The sequence below is a fragment of the Caretta caretta genome, chromosome 1 (assembly GCF_965140235.1).
Source record: "Caretta caretta isolate rCarCar2 chromosome 1, rCarCar1.hap1, whole genome shotgun sequence".
NCBI classification, from domain to species: domain Eukaryota; kingdom Metazoa; phylum Chordata; order Testudines; family Cheloniidae; genus Caretta; species Caretta caretta.
In genome coordinates, this window is record NC_134206.1 from 98,222,643 (window position 1) to 98,237,681 (window position 15,039).

Here is a 15,039-nt window from a genome sequence, read left to right on the forward strand (position 1 = left end):
CTTGCCCTCACAACAAATCAGCCAGAGACCCCTTTTGAGAGCAATCACTAGTGCTTTTTATTTTCAGTGTCAGCTCCCACCACCTTCTATTTACAATGTACTCCAAACCAGCAACCTGGGGAACAGCTAGCAGGGATGCACACCCTTTCAATTCCTTCCTGCCAGCCTTATAGCATAAGCTAAAGCATAAGCTTAGCATAAGCTAAAGCATAAGCTTAGCATAAGCTTAGCATAAGCTAAAGCATAAGCTTTCGTGAGCTACAGCTCACTTTATCGGATGCATTCAGTGCACGAAAGCTTATGCTCAAATAAATTTGTTAGTCTCTAAGGTGCCACAAGTACTCCTTTTCTTTTTAGTAAAACTATAGCAGCCCAGGTCCTATGACCGATTCTGCCATAGGCATCCTGGGAACAGTACCGAGACTCTGGGCTTCTGTGTAAATGCCTCTGCCCTTTGCAGGTATAATGAGATTCTTAAGGAAATCCCTGCCCATTCCTGACATTCCCTTTTATCTCCAACGAACTGAAGGAAACTCTGAGCTGAAGCTTGAGGAATTTCCTGGCCCTTATGCCTTTTCCCTCCCACTTAGCTCACAGTACTAAATATGCCTTAGTTTTTCAGAACACTGCTAAAAGTGATTTTGTTTACTTACTTGTTGTTAATTTTAGTGGCTTCCAAGCATTAGCTGTTCTGTTCAACAATTCTTCATATTCTGTGTCTACAGTGACAGTTACTGCTGTATGCATGAACAAACATGTCAGCTATGTATAACAGGCATAAAAAGAAAGACTTGCCTCACAAGAAACTCTTCCCTTTTCAGTTAATTCTGAGCCACAGCCAAGAATTTCTTAAATGATGGAGATGTTTAATATATTCTGGTTGTGAGGGATTCTTCTTCACTTCTGTACTTGAAAAGCAGAATTTCTTAGATCTTATGTTTTACATAGATATCTCTAGAGAGCTATTTAATGCTTGAAGTGCTCCCTGCATTTTACTATCAAGTGACTGCCTGAAAAGCACTAAACGTATAAGACAGCAATAGGCCGGGTGACCAGATGTCCTGTTTTTAAAGGGATATTTCTGTATGTAAGCCCTCCTGCAGGTGTACCAACTTTTTCTTAAAAATAGGCAAATTGTCCCGTATTTTCTGTCTCCCTCACATCAGTACTGGTGTGTCCTGCTGCTGGCCAAATCCCTGCTTGTGAGCTGCTCACCCACCAGTGGTGAGTGGGGTGGTCCAGTGGCCAACAATGCAACAATGGGGGTGGGTATGCAAGGCTGGTGGTGGGGCGAAGAGGTAGAATGCGGGGCCAGCCGCTCCCCCTTATGGTCTGTCAGCACAGGCCCTGCTGTGTGCCAGGTCTCAGCCAGCAGGACCCTGTCCCATGTCCGGCTGGTACTGGCTGCAAGGTGCGGTGGTTGATGAGTGTGGGCAGGTGCCAGGCAGCGGCCGGTTACGTGTCATCTCTGCTGCCCACCCATCAACCCTTTACGTGCTCCCCTTCTTGCTGTCTTCTCCCTGCTTTGCCCCTTCACCCCCCTCCCAACCCTGGTGCTCCTCCATATTCCCACCCCGGTGAGGCGTGTCCCGCTCCCAGCGCCGTGTGGAGAGCCAGCCCTTAGTCAGCGTCGTCAGCTTACCACCCAGCCTGGCCTGCAGGCTCCTTCCTTCCCCCACTGCCTCTGGCTGGACTGGCACCCTGGGAAAGCCCAAGACCCTCCAGCTCAGGGCTCTGGCCAGGAGGAGCCAACTCCTTTATGTGCCAAAGCCCTGCACAGTGATTGCACAAGGAAGCGATTTCCAGCCTGTTCGCGCCCCAGCCCTGCAGGCTCCACAGCAGCCCCATGGGCAGGGGCTTAGCACCTTCAACATCCCCCTCCCAACCCTGGGTCCTGCCCACAGGGAGCGCGGGGCTGCTCCATTCCCTAGGCACCCTCCCCTGCTGAGCCACTTCTCTGGCAAGGTTCGCTGAAGCCCCAGCAGTCAGGTTCCCTGGGCCCTGGTGCACAATGCATCCTTAGGGCTTAACCCCTTCCTGCCTGCGCTGTAGCCAGGGGACGGGGTGACTGGGTTATATCGGTGGTCAGGAGCAGACTGGAGGTGTTAGCTGCCTTTCGACTCTGTGCGGGCAAGAAGGGACAAGCTGCTTCCAGCCACAGAGAAGTGCGGGATGGGGAGGGAAAGAAGAGCTCTGCAAAGATATGGGCCAGATCATCCCTCCTCTTGCCTTCCCTCCCCCTGTGGCTGGAAGCAGCTCTCATTCCTTCCCTCCCACACAGTGCCAAAAGGCTGCTGCTGGCCACATTCTGGCATGAACCCTGTCAGAAATCTGAGGAGAAATCTGTGTGCCCGCCCACTTGTTGCCTTGGAAAGATTGGGCACCAGGTATCAGACCTGGGGAGTGTAAATCTACAGTGCATTAGTGCGCCACTCTCTAGCTGGCCATGTGGACCCTGCTATCATACCCTAAAAGTTCCCTAGTCTACTTTGACCTACTTCCACTTCAGAGAACCTAGAGTTGAGCAACCTTGATATTTTTCTCCCTTTGAGTAAATTGACTCTGTTTCATATTCCAACCTCTCTGTGCATAGTAGATCAATATTGTCTTTATTTAGACAGTACTGTAGATAGATGACAAAGAACCACCACAGCAAAGGTTAGGAGTTGAATTGTCTCTGATGCTAGTTCCTATAAGCTGTCTTTGTATTTAACTACAAATTCTTCCTGTAAGCCACACTTTAACACCTTTAGTTGGAAATGAGTGTATCTGAAACCCAATAAGAAATATTGTACAGGCCATATGTCCCTTGGGAAACCCTAAATATTGGTCCCATGTAGTTTCTCCCTGTTTTGGCTGCCAAAACAGGGAGAAACTACATGGGACCAATATTTAGGGTTTCCCAACTTACAAATTTTCTGGCATGGGCATTAGCCTATAATTCAGTTTGTCAACTGGCATAGCATTAGCAACTCAGCAATATGCAGCGATAATGCTGTTCTAGGAAAACTTACTCTGGAATTTCAATGTCCAAGGGTTTTAAGGCTTTATGGATGGCCAGGAGGGCTCTGGTTTAAGGGTACAGCTGCACTACATGATGTGCTCCCTTTGGGACGCAAAAGAAACAGGATAACTTTGTGGGAGTGAGTGCTGTTTTTTTATAGCATTAACTTCAGCTGTGCTCCTGCAGTCCTCATGGAAGAAAGAATTTGCTCAGTCACGAGCAAAGGGCCAGTGGTTCTGGGAGAAGGAAAACATAGCTCTGCATTACAGAGGGATGACCCTCATTGGGCTCTAAAGGATTTTGATGCTGTGACCTATCATATCTTTCAATTCTGAGAGAAGCATTTGTCAGAAATTCAGTAAAATAAAAGTTGTGGCATTTCTTGGGCCTTCTGTTACCTTTCCAGAAGGTGTTTCTATGGAATCTGACCCATGGATAGGGCTGCTCAATCTAAAATATGTGGCATTTTTGTGTTGGAGTTAAAACTGGATTATTACCATTGTTTGAAACGGATGTGTGTGATGCTGAATAAACGGGTAATGTGGGTTGTTAACAATTAACATGACAATTACCAAAGACATGATTCATTCTTATGTTTTAAATTAAATCCTACATTATAACATTAACATGCCTAAATCCTGTGGAGGGTGATTTCAAGAGCCACTTTGAAATTTCGTTTATCATTCCCCTTTGACAGCCTCATCTGCCACTCATCCATCTGCCCAGGGGATTTTTTCTGACATTGCAAATTGCTGAGTGGTTTGTAACAGCTGTAATTTATAAAGGAAAGAAAATCAGATAAATGTTTCTTCCCCTCCTCCAAATTATGGAACTTGCACATACAAATATAAAAATATTTTAAAACGCTCTAAAACATTTCTGACAGTTTAATATGTAGCATATGCAGAATACATTGGTGTGCATCAGCACTCATTGGGATCAGCAGTGTCACAGTTTCAGGTAATTACAGCTGTATTCCCTTTCCAGGGTCCCTGGAGGGCATACACTGAAGGTTTCTGGCTCCACCTCTCTTGGGTGTAGACCTATCTATCTTCCTCTGGGTTTATAAGGCTACCTGACTTCCTGCCTTGCACTGTGATGTCTCCAGCAAACCAGTCTGCTTAAAGGCCAGCACCAGTGCTGTGCTTTGCTATGCTATGAACAGTGTATTGCTAGCAGTTAAGTTACCACACAGGTCTTTCTGAACGAGCACATTTATTCTTAAGGTAAAAGCATTACAGAGAGAAAACATAATAAAAACAATAAACAGATGTAATCACACTAAACATACTAGGAGTCACCCCTCAGTGTTATGGGGCTCTACTAGTGTTTCCAACCTTTCCACAAGGGTTGAGGTGCCCCCTTGGGCAGAAGGTCCCATCCATTTACTGGATCAGGAAGATGACCCTGTGTCACTTCAAGCTCATCCTTCTGTATCAAAAGACCTTTCTTTGTCTCCTGGTCTTTGGAAAAATCTATATTGAACTAGTATTTGCAAACCACTCAGGGGTGGGGGGAAGTGGTACCTTTCTAGCATTGTAGTTTCAGTGACTTGCCTTAAATACCCTCACATGATTTTTTTTGTTCCTGGAGGAGTTGTGGTAACCCTCCATCTTGGCGTTGCATACAGTTCCTGGCCCAGAGAGATACATAAACTTAATAATATATGCAGTGGTGCAAGTATGGTGGTACAGTATGCCATACCAGTAAGATATTTATAGCTGGAAAGACGGCATACTGGAAAGACAGAGGAGGAGTCCACTTCCAGCCCTTCCACAGAGCTGCATCTCTTCTGTCTGCAACAGCCCCGCTCTGGAACCGCAGCGGGGAAAGGAGCAGAACATGGGGCTGCCAGGCAGCCCCACACCAGCAGCTCCTCCAGTGCAGCTGCTGTATTGCCCCCAGCCCTATCTTCCAGAGGGGCTGCTGTACAGACCCCAGGCAGGAGGACTCGGGAAACGCAGCTGTGTGGAAGAGCGGTAGCAGTACAGCGGCCGCGCTGGAGGAGCTGCTGACATGGGGCTACCCGGCAACCCCACGTTCTTCTGCTTCTTTCGCCGCTGTGGTTCCAGAGAGCCCTGATCTCCTGGGAACCGCAGCAAGGAAAGGACAGAAGGTACTGCCCCCAGCCTGGCCCCTAGCCCTTTCATGCAGCTGTGTCTCCTGAGTGCTCCTGCCTAGGGTCAGTACAGCAGAAGTCTCCGGCGCAGTGGGAGGAGGACAGAGCTCCCCCCAGGTAATGTGGGATGGACATGGATCATGGGGAGGGGATAGGGAGGGCGCCGGGACCCCAGGCTGGGGGTGGGGCGGAGAGGAGTCACATGAGGGGTCACGCTGGGAGGTCATGTGTCTCGCCCCCCTTTGTGTCCCCACTCCCATGAGTGCGGCGTACCAGGAAGAAATTAGTTCTACTTGCACCACTGAATATGTGGTTCCAAAGATACTGCATGAGATTGCAATATCTGTCACAAACTGCATAATTCATTGGTGGTTTCAGTGCTTGTGTGTAATGTGTCCATCCCAAAGTCATGCTGAGAAATCTTTATACCACCCCATACTAGCATGCATATTTTTTTCTCCCTGTCTTCTGTCCTTATCCAGTGTCACCTAATACATTGATGTGATGCACCTGGTACAATGAAATGCCATCTCCACAGTGAATCTCAGAACCACTTATACTTCTTTGTATCTAGGAAAACTATCAGCTCAATTGGTGGTTCTTAGTTGGAGATATTGTGCCTCAAGGTATGAACAGTAAGGTCACAGTGGGGGGTTACTACTTCTTGTGTGAAGATTCGATCTGAATGCAAACAGCAGGAGATTGGTTCATATTTTCTAGTGAAATTACCTCCAGGTTACACTGTAACAAGACTACACATTAACAAATGACAGACCTGTCTAATGTGAAGATAATGAGTCTAATTATTAAAGGCTGGTTCTGATGGTATTTGAATGAATTTAAGTCTTGTTTGCTTTTATGATATGGCTTGGGTGGCAGCTGTGTGATACTCTTGGGTTCCGTGATCAGACTGATAGCATTAGGGAGCATAATTACTATGCTAGCTGCACTGTCATTAGCATGGGGCACATGTGGCTGAGAATAACCAGTCATTAGAAGTTTTTAAATTATAGGCTTGACCCCTTTGGTAAATGAGTCCTGGAAGTTATCTATATTCCCTTTTTCCCCAATGTACCTTTTCCTTCCCACCAACCTCTGCCTCCTCTTACCCCACAGTTTTTCAAGGTCTGGTTTATCTGGAAATACAAAGGAAAGGAAAATCACATCAGTGGAAGTAATCCTCTAAATACATTCTGTTTTTGATGCTTGACAAGTTGATATCTCTGATCTGTAAAGAACAGTACATCTATCAATTTTTCTTTTGGTAGGTGCTTGCTAGTCCAGCACATACCCTTAAAATTTGCACAGAGAAATGGTGGTCTCTTTCCACTTATTAAAGATTTAACAGAGGCCATATGGAGGTCTTATAATATGTCTTCATAGTAGTTACAAAATGTACAAACACACATTGTGTATGAAATTATGACCTATAGTATAGATAAACTACAATTTTCATAAATAAAGTACAGCCTGTGGTATGTTTTTCCCTGTGTATTTTTATTCACTCACTAATTTGCATAATTGACATCTTGGGCTTCCCATTCATTGATGTGAATTACTGAAGTTTCCAGATAGTTAAGATGATTTCAAATGATCTAAGACTTTTTTTTCATTAACTGAATCCTGGTTCACATTGTTGGTGAATATCTGACCCCCCAAAATGAGCAGGCAAGAGCACCAATCAAAATGCAGGATTTCTTGTCTGCTTACCTAGATACTGTTTTTATTCCCTCCAGAATTCCCCAGTCTCACTATGCCTTACACAGATTAAACAATAGTTACTACTGCTGCATCTTCATGGATAAAATTATCCTGTCCAAAATGTATTTCCTTAAACATGGCTCCAAGAACTGTGAAGGTGAAGAAAATTTGCTAAATGCTTCTGTTGCTGAGATACTGAATCCCACACAACCTTTTTATATGCAAGACAAGGTGGGTGAGGTAATATCTTGTATTGGAACTACTTCTTTTGGTGAGAAAGACAAGCTTTTGACCCACACAGATTGTGAGACCATCATGGCTACAACCACACTGCATACAATCTTTTCATTTGTCCATCTTCTTCAACTTGACTGTAGTGGTGCCTGGTGTTTATGTGGGATTAGATACCTTGTTAGGAATTAGTCTTCTTTCCTCAAGCTTCTGAGGGGAGATGAATCTCTTTGGCACAAAAGCCTTTAAGGACATAGAAAAACATTTTACTCTTAAATTTTCTAAGGTGATGGATCCTTATCAACTTTGGTCTTGTTTCTGTGGCCACAGTGAATAATGTTTCACACAATAATCTTGGATGACCCTTTTGATTACCTACTAGATAAAGTTCTAAGGCCTGGGTTGGAAATTCCTCAAGGAATAGCGCTGGCTCTTTTACTACTTGAAATGCTGCAGCTACAACAGGCATTTGCTTATTAGTACATATTTTAGTCAGTTGTCCACCGACTGATCATTCTCATCTTGCTATGAAGAAATCGCCCACTCTGTGCAGAAACGAGTAGATTACTTCATCAGACACCATCTTTTCTTTATTCACTTCTGCTGAAGGACATGATGCATCATCGCTTGCAGTTGCATAAAATAGCATTACATTCCTCTTCATCTATTAAAGTTTTAGGACTAATTTTTTTAAAGTGTTCTAATTTTAGGTGCTTCATTTTTGGGGTCCTAAAACATAGAGACATTTATGGTCTGATTTTCGGAGAGGCTGAGGACTCAAACTCCAACTGAAGCCAACGATTGAGGCACCCAAAATTAATAGAAACTATTGAAAATTTTGAATCTCCCACATGTGCCACATCTGGCACTAAATTTGTTCTCCCTGCTTCTGTAACTAATAATTGCACAATATCAGTGTATAAATTCAGACTTTGCTTCTTATTCTCAGAAACAACTCTGTGTTGCAAATCGCTCCTATAAAAATATCTTTGCTGAGAGTAATGTCACTTCCTTGGATTAAGAGGAAAATAAGACCTCTCCAGACTTGAAAAAGAGTCTGAGTGTTGATTTAAGGTAGCAAGACTTTATTGTGGAATAGAGTGTCCACACACACACCTACTTCAGAATATTTTATTCTGCAATACCTATTCTGGTTAATTTCCCCATGTAGATAGCACCTAAGAGATGAACAGGAACTCCTTCAGCATGCCATCTAAAAAGCAAAGACACCAGAGATACCAGAAACTCTCCTCCAAAACTCCCCTAAACTTCAGCTTCCATTCCTCTACATTAAATTAAAATTGAATGCTTTTTCCAATGCAATACACTTTGATTTATTTTGCCATTCTTCACACAATGTTTCAAGGAACTGAGTATATGTAATTTGCTTGTTTTAGCATATTCTCTTTGCCTTTAAAAGAGGCAATGTCCTTTACAAAAAAAAAAAAAAAACCCAAACAACCATATCACTCCAAGAAGTATACAGGTGTGGGCACTAGTATTCCAGTTGGTCTTAATTTATACAACTGAGCGTTCTTGTACGGAAATTCGAACAATTCTACTTCCAAGGATGTTATCCCTTAATGTACCTTACAGTGGGAGGCTATTGTAAATATTTTCTCCCTTCACTTTTGATTTCACAGGAGTCAGAAGGAAGGCAGATTATTTCAGAGCCTTGAATAAGAAACAGGAAGTTATTGAATTGAAAGATCACCTTCCCCCAGTTTTCTGAGTAGTTGAGCAGAAAGCACAGTCCTAAAAATGGGTTTTGCTAACCGCTTCCTGATGGACACTGTGAGCAAAATTCATCCTTGGTATCGCACTAGTGAAGTCCGTTACATTAATACCTGGGATGAAGTTGCCCCCCTGAGTATAATCTAGGATCCAAATGTACTCTAGTCTGTTGAGCTGCCACTGAAGTATCTTTGGGAAATGACAAGAAAAAAGCTACTGACTGTTTTATTTTCTAGTCTGTGCCCCTTCTGGTCATTCCTGCCCATTGATTAGCACCTTGCTGTAGTCTCTGTCGTCTCTGCAGTGGCTGAACAAAGAAGGCCTTGAAGAGCAAAAAACTGAAGGTTCTAGACACCTCTGCAGTGTGATTGGATAGTGCTTCATTACACTTGAATGAGAATGCAATGGGTGTGGTGGGGCTCAGTGAGGGAGGAGGGTAGCCTTGATTCTCTTCAGAGATGGGAAATACAGAATTAGCTTTTTCAAAACCAATACCTGAAAAATGAAGATTCTTGAGTGCCTTCGGAATGGCATGTATCATTTGTATGTGTAATTTTATTTTTAGTCTGTCAATTCCTATTGGATAAAAACTCAATGCAGCATGATGAATAGTCTTTGGTAGCACAGTATTTTTGTTAAAATTAGAAGTTACCCTGTGTACACATATTTAGAAATCTAAGCAGTTTATAATCTACTACACAGTATGAAAATGACAGACAATCCACTGGTGAGTTTAAGTTGCTGAAAATGTCTGAAGAAGCACTGATGAAATTGACCCGTCAGTGAGGGAAATGTTGATTTCTCAGTAGGCCATAGGTACATCTGATAATGATGAATCAGCCAGTTGACAGAAGGTGTCTGTCAAGCAATTTTGCCATACAGCACACATCCCATATAGAGTAAGTACTGTGGATATATCAGTGTCTGAAGGAACATGGATCTTCGGAGTACCTGTAGTATATTTAATAAAATGCTGGTAATTTTGTAGTTTTAACAAACCTTACTTAAAAATGTACGTAGAAGTGTTTGTTTACAAACTAAAAGTATAGCATAAAGGTCACAGGCTTTTTTGTTTTCATTTTGCATTAGGTACCTTGGCATGTTATTCCTGTATTTGATAAGTTGTTGTCCTAGCCTGAATTACTTCACAATAGAATAGCTGCTTCTTTGATGTTAACTTTAATTTTAAAAACCCTCTGCTAATAGACATGAACAGTCAAAAACAGACTTCAGTGTCTTAAAAACAAGTATATGTGATAGGTGTATGATGAAAGTATGATACTCCACTCTGGTTTATAGTGTGAGGCCAAAGTACAAAGATCCAAATGTCTTCTGGTGTCATATAAGCACTTTTAAGCACATATTCTAGGGTAATATTGTTATATAAGGTATCGGTGTTTTGGCTAATGAGTATTGACCAATATGAGAATGCTCTCAGAATCATCCTCATCTATCTTTTCCCTCCATCGAAGCTCACCCACTTTTTGGAGGGCTCCGGCTTCCTTGATTCTGGCAGAAGGTCCAGCTATTACAGGAGCTTTGTGCAGTGTCTTCACTGGGGAAATTCTTCCCCACAGACAGCTTATGCCTTTTTCTTGTATAAGGGTCAGGCTTGGACGAGAATCCCTCCCAAAACATCTAATGAAAGAATAATGTATTGTAGGCCTAAAATTTTTCTAAATGTTTATATTCATGTCATTTTCATTGGGTTCCCTTATAAGTAAGGGAAAGATTTTTGTCACAGAGGTCATGGAAGTTACGGAATCCATGATTTCCAGAGACCTACGTGACATATTTGCTTCAGCCCCCCTGGCAGGGGGGCTGGAGCTGTTAGTTGGCAGCTCCCAACCACCCTGGGCAGCAGGGGGTACCCGCAGCTCCCAAGCCATGGGAAGTGGGGGTACCCTGCAGCTCCCAGCCAGCACGGGCGGTGGGGGGACCCCACAGCGCCAAGCCATCACCACGGGCAGCAGTGACCCCCCCCAGCTCCAAGCCATGGGCAATGGGGGGGGGGACCCCACAGCTCCCAGTCTTGTGGGGGGGAATCCCTGCAGCTCCCAGCTACCACAGGCAGACCCCACATCTCCAAGCTGCTGCTGGCGACAGGAGGGACCCCGCACTCTCAGCCTCCCTGGGTGAGGGGAAACCCTAGAGCCCCAGCAGCGGTGGGTGCTGGACTCTCCTCCTCCTTCCCCATTTTGTCATAGTTATTTTTAATAAAAGTCAGGGCCAGGTCATGGGCTTCCATCAGTTTTTGGTTACTGCCTATGACCTCTCCCTGACTTTTACTAAAAATAACCATGACAAAATCTTAGCCTTACTTACAAGTTATACCATTAATACAGATCTTTGAAAGTGAATTGAATGGCCAGTACGTAGGCTTAAATAACCTCCACCGTCTACAAAAAAAATACAGGCCTGCTATCTGGCCCTTATTGAATATGGGTTTAACTCATGCTGGCAGAGCAAACACGAAGACAGCTCCACCAACTACTGCAGCATTGAACTGGAAGGGGAAGCTGGGCTCAGAGCTGAATGTGGCCCAAAGTTTGTAAAATGTGAAAAGTGCACATGAAGACACTTTCTAACAAGTATATCGGTGAATGCAGACTCTTGTGAAAGATCATGCAGATTACTTCAAAAACCTGTAAATTATCCTGTAGGTATGATACATTTGCAAATTGCTAACACTAAGTGGCATATGTTTAGTCTTGTCTCCAGGCGATTTTTAGAAAGACTGGGCTTGCTAAGTTTAATTTTGTATTTAGTTTGAGTTGATGTCTATTCTCCAGCATTCTGCTTTGGTAAGACTGTTTGTTTGCCTGCTGGCTGAAATGCCAAAGGTAGCATTAAAAAAAAAAAAAAAAAAAAGTGGTCAAACTTATGTGATATACGCAAGCTGTGTTGGTCCCAGGATATTGGAGAAAGAAGTTGGGTGAGGTAAAATCTTTTGTTGGATTAACTTCTGTTGGTGAGAGAGACAAGCTTTTGAGCTTACACAGAGCTCTTCTAGAGTAAGTTGGTCCAATAAAAGATATTACCTTTATGGAACGTATATGAGGCACAAATGTGCTATTAAGCATTTATGCCCTTGCACCACTGAAAATATAGCTACTAGGGCCTAAATTTAATTTATTATGCTCACACATATTACATTTGGGAGCACTTATGAGGGGTAGAATACTTAATATACTTTTCTGATATATAAAAGTCTACTAAGTCCATAAAGAAAAACTTTTGGTAGCACACTTTGCACTGCTCTGATTGTAACAATTAAGCTCTTGAAAGAACAGTATTGATTATCTGCCAAGGGGAAGTAACTTTTATTACAATATTTCATTGATAATTTAAAGTTTGCTTTTTGGTTTTATTTGCTTCTTTCATTTCTATTTTTGAATATTTTTCCCTAGTTCAACCCTTTTTCATTGACAGCCTTGCTGTGTGGAAACAGTGACTCTGAAAGCATATGGTAAACAGGCTGATCGTTGTACCTTGAATAAGAGTGGATTCCCACAGAGTAGGAGGTGTGACTGCAATGATTAAACACTGAGGAAGATATTTTATGTAAAAAGTGAAAAATGGCTCCAAATAATTAGTAGTTGTTAGTTTATATCTGTCACTAAATGCTGTCACTCATTTAAATTGTAAGGACTTCGGGGCATGGGCCATTTCTTATTCCATGTTTGCATAGTGCCTAGCACAGTGGGTCCCCTTTCTCAATTGACCTGGGCGCACTATTGTAATAGATAGGATTAATAATTAGTATAAGACGGTGGTTCCCAAACTTGTTCCGCCGCTTGTGCAGGGAAAGCTCCTGGCGGGCCGGGCCGGTTTGTTTACCTGCCGCATCTGCAGGTTCGGCCAGTCGCGGCTCCCAGTGGCCGTGGTTCGCTGCTCCAGGCCAATGGGAGCTGCTGGAAGTGGCGCGGGCCAAGGGATGTACTGGGTGTGTGTGTGTGTGTGTGTATGTCTGCTTTATCCGAATGAAACTAAAACCTTTGAACCTTTTGAGGTTCACTCAATACTACAAAATACCCTTCCTGTTCTTTGGTCAGTGTCTATAAAAGCTATAAAAACAGCTATTAAAATGACTTGAAACCCCTTCCTTTGTCGCCTCCCTTGTGGGAACACCCTCCTGCTTCCCTCAATAAAAAAAGCAGAGGATAATACTGAAAGGTCATTGTAACAGAATTTACCCCTGTATTCATACCCTACACACAATTGTAGGAAACTTTGTACAAAGTATGCCTTGTGAAGAGTCATTTGAAAACTCATAATTTGCTGGTCGTTATTGTCCTGTTAAAATGTGTGGCAACGTTGTATGTGAAGTTATAAGATTCCATTGCATGGTGTTATTAATACATGTTCCAAACTGAGGTTGGGAAACAAGTCTGTCTTAAACAAAGGAATGTGTGCTCTGCTTAATTTGCATTTAAGTAGTAAACAGTCATCAGACAGGAAGGAAAACAAAGGAAGCTTAAACAGGTGGAAAATAAAGCAATAGGGAACATCCTTCTACATAGACTTTTTGTCTCTTGGTGCACATCTGGAAATGTTTCTTGAGGGGAACTGAAACTATGAAATGGGACGGGACATAAACCCTAAGAGACACCCCGGCCATCCATCACATTCACTGTATCTGAAGCAACAAAGGAAGACTTTGTTGGTTTAAAATGGTTCCTACTTCCATAGTCCCATCAGCTGACATTATCTTTAAATAGTAATCCATTCACCCAAGGAGTTAGAACTCCCATGGCTATCACCTACAAAATGAATCCTTGATTTTGCTGGCTGGATGGTTTATGGAAGATATGGGGTTTTTGCTTCCCTTGCTAAGTTTGCTAGGTGTTTAAAAGCTTACACTTTAATCCATATTTTTGCTGAACAACATTGTCTTTTTGACACATCAGTTTCCCATATCTCTGTTTTCAATATATAAAATTAAGAGACTGTTAATTTAAATCTGTAGGTTAGGTGCATATGTGACAAAATATAGTTATAATGCTTATGGAAAACTGAGTCATAATGCTCCTTGAACAGAAAATGAATAAAAGCATGAATGCAGCTTTAGCCAATAATCTTTGAAAATGAAAAGCCTGGAGTGTGATCCTGTTGAGTGTGATCCTATTATAATAGTAATAGACAGAATACTACATCATAGCAGAATAACAAAAGAACATAGCTAATTCAATACCAAGAAATAAACTGTTTTAAGGAATTAAAATAGTCCTGTGGAAAATGGATTGGTTTATTACAGCATACATAGACACAAAAGACACACATAGTGTGTTTTTTCTTGTATTTTAACAAAAACTATTGGTAATGTGTGGAAGTAATTGTTATTGTGGTGTGGGACACGATTAAAACATGATAGTCCCTTAAAACAACTGATCTTGGTGTTAATGGGACTAAGTTTCCAAACAATGCTATTGCCTGCATTAGTCCAAGTTAACTAACTGCTGTTTCTTAACCTACCACCTCACCCACCCTACGAGCCCTCTATCTCTCTTTTCTCCCACAAGACTTAAGGTGTCTCAGGATTCATACTAGATTCGAATTAAAGCTCTAGCTAGACTGTTGGGCTGGCCCATAGCATCCTTGTAGGAGGAAAGTACCAAAGAAACCCACCACATTTAGCATTTAATTAAAGGGAAACTACACAAAAGTAAGGAATCTGGTTCACAAGAAGGAAATCCCTGCAAACTGCATAGAAACTATTTAAAAACTCCATAATAGAGGCTCAAACTAAATGTATACCCCAAATCCAATTGGGGAAAAAAATGCCACCGTGGCTAAACACCAGAGAAAAGAGGTGATTAAGACAAAAGGAATTGGAAGTCAAATTCTACTGAGGAAAATAGAAAGGAGCAAAAACTATGGCAAGTCAAGTGTAAAAGTATAATTAGGCAGGTTCAAAAAAGAATGTAAAAAGCAACTTGCAAAAGACACAAAAACTAACAGCAATTTTTTAGAGTACATCAGAAGTAGGAAGTCTCCCAAATGATCAGTGGGTGCTACTGGAGGACCATGGTGTTAAACGGGCACTCAAGGAACTCAAGGTCATTACAGAGACGCTAAACAAATTATATCCATTGGCCTTCACTTGAGAGGATGTGAAGGCGATTTCCACACCTGAGACATTCTTTTTAGGTGGCAGATCTGAGGAAATATCCTAGATTGAAATGTCAATAGAGGAGGGTTAGAACAAATTGATAAATTAAACAGTAGAGACAAAGTGGTGCGACAGATT

At 42.4% G+C, this 15,039-nt stretch overlaps 1 protein-coding gene across 1 annotated transcript in view; it reads left to right on the forward strand.

Moving 5' to 3' along the window:
• Positions 1-15,039, forward strand: part of HS6ST3 (heparan sulfate 6-O-sulfotransferase 3) — a 570,130-nt gene that overhangs the window by 218,214 nt on the left and 336,877 nt on the right. The gene's annotated exons all lie outside the window — the stretch shown is intronic.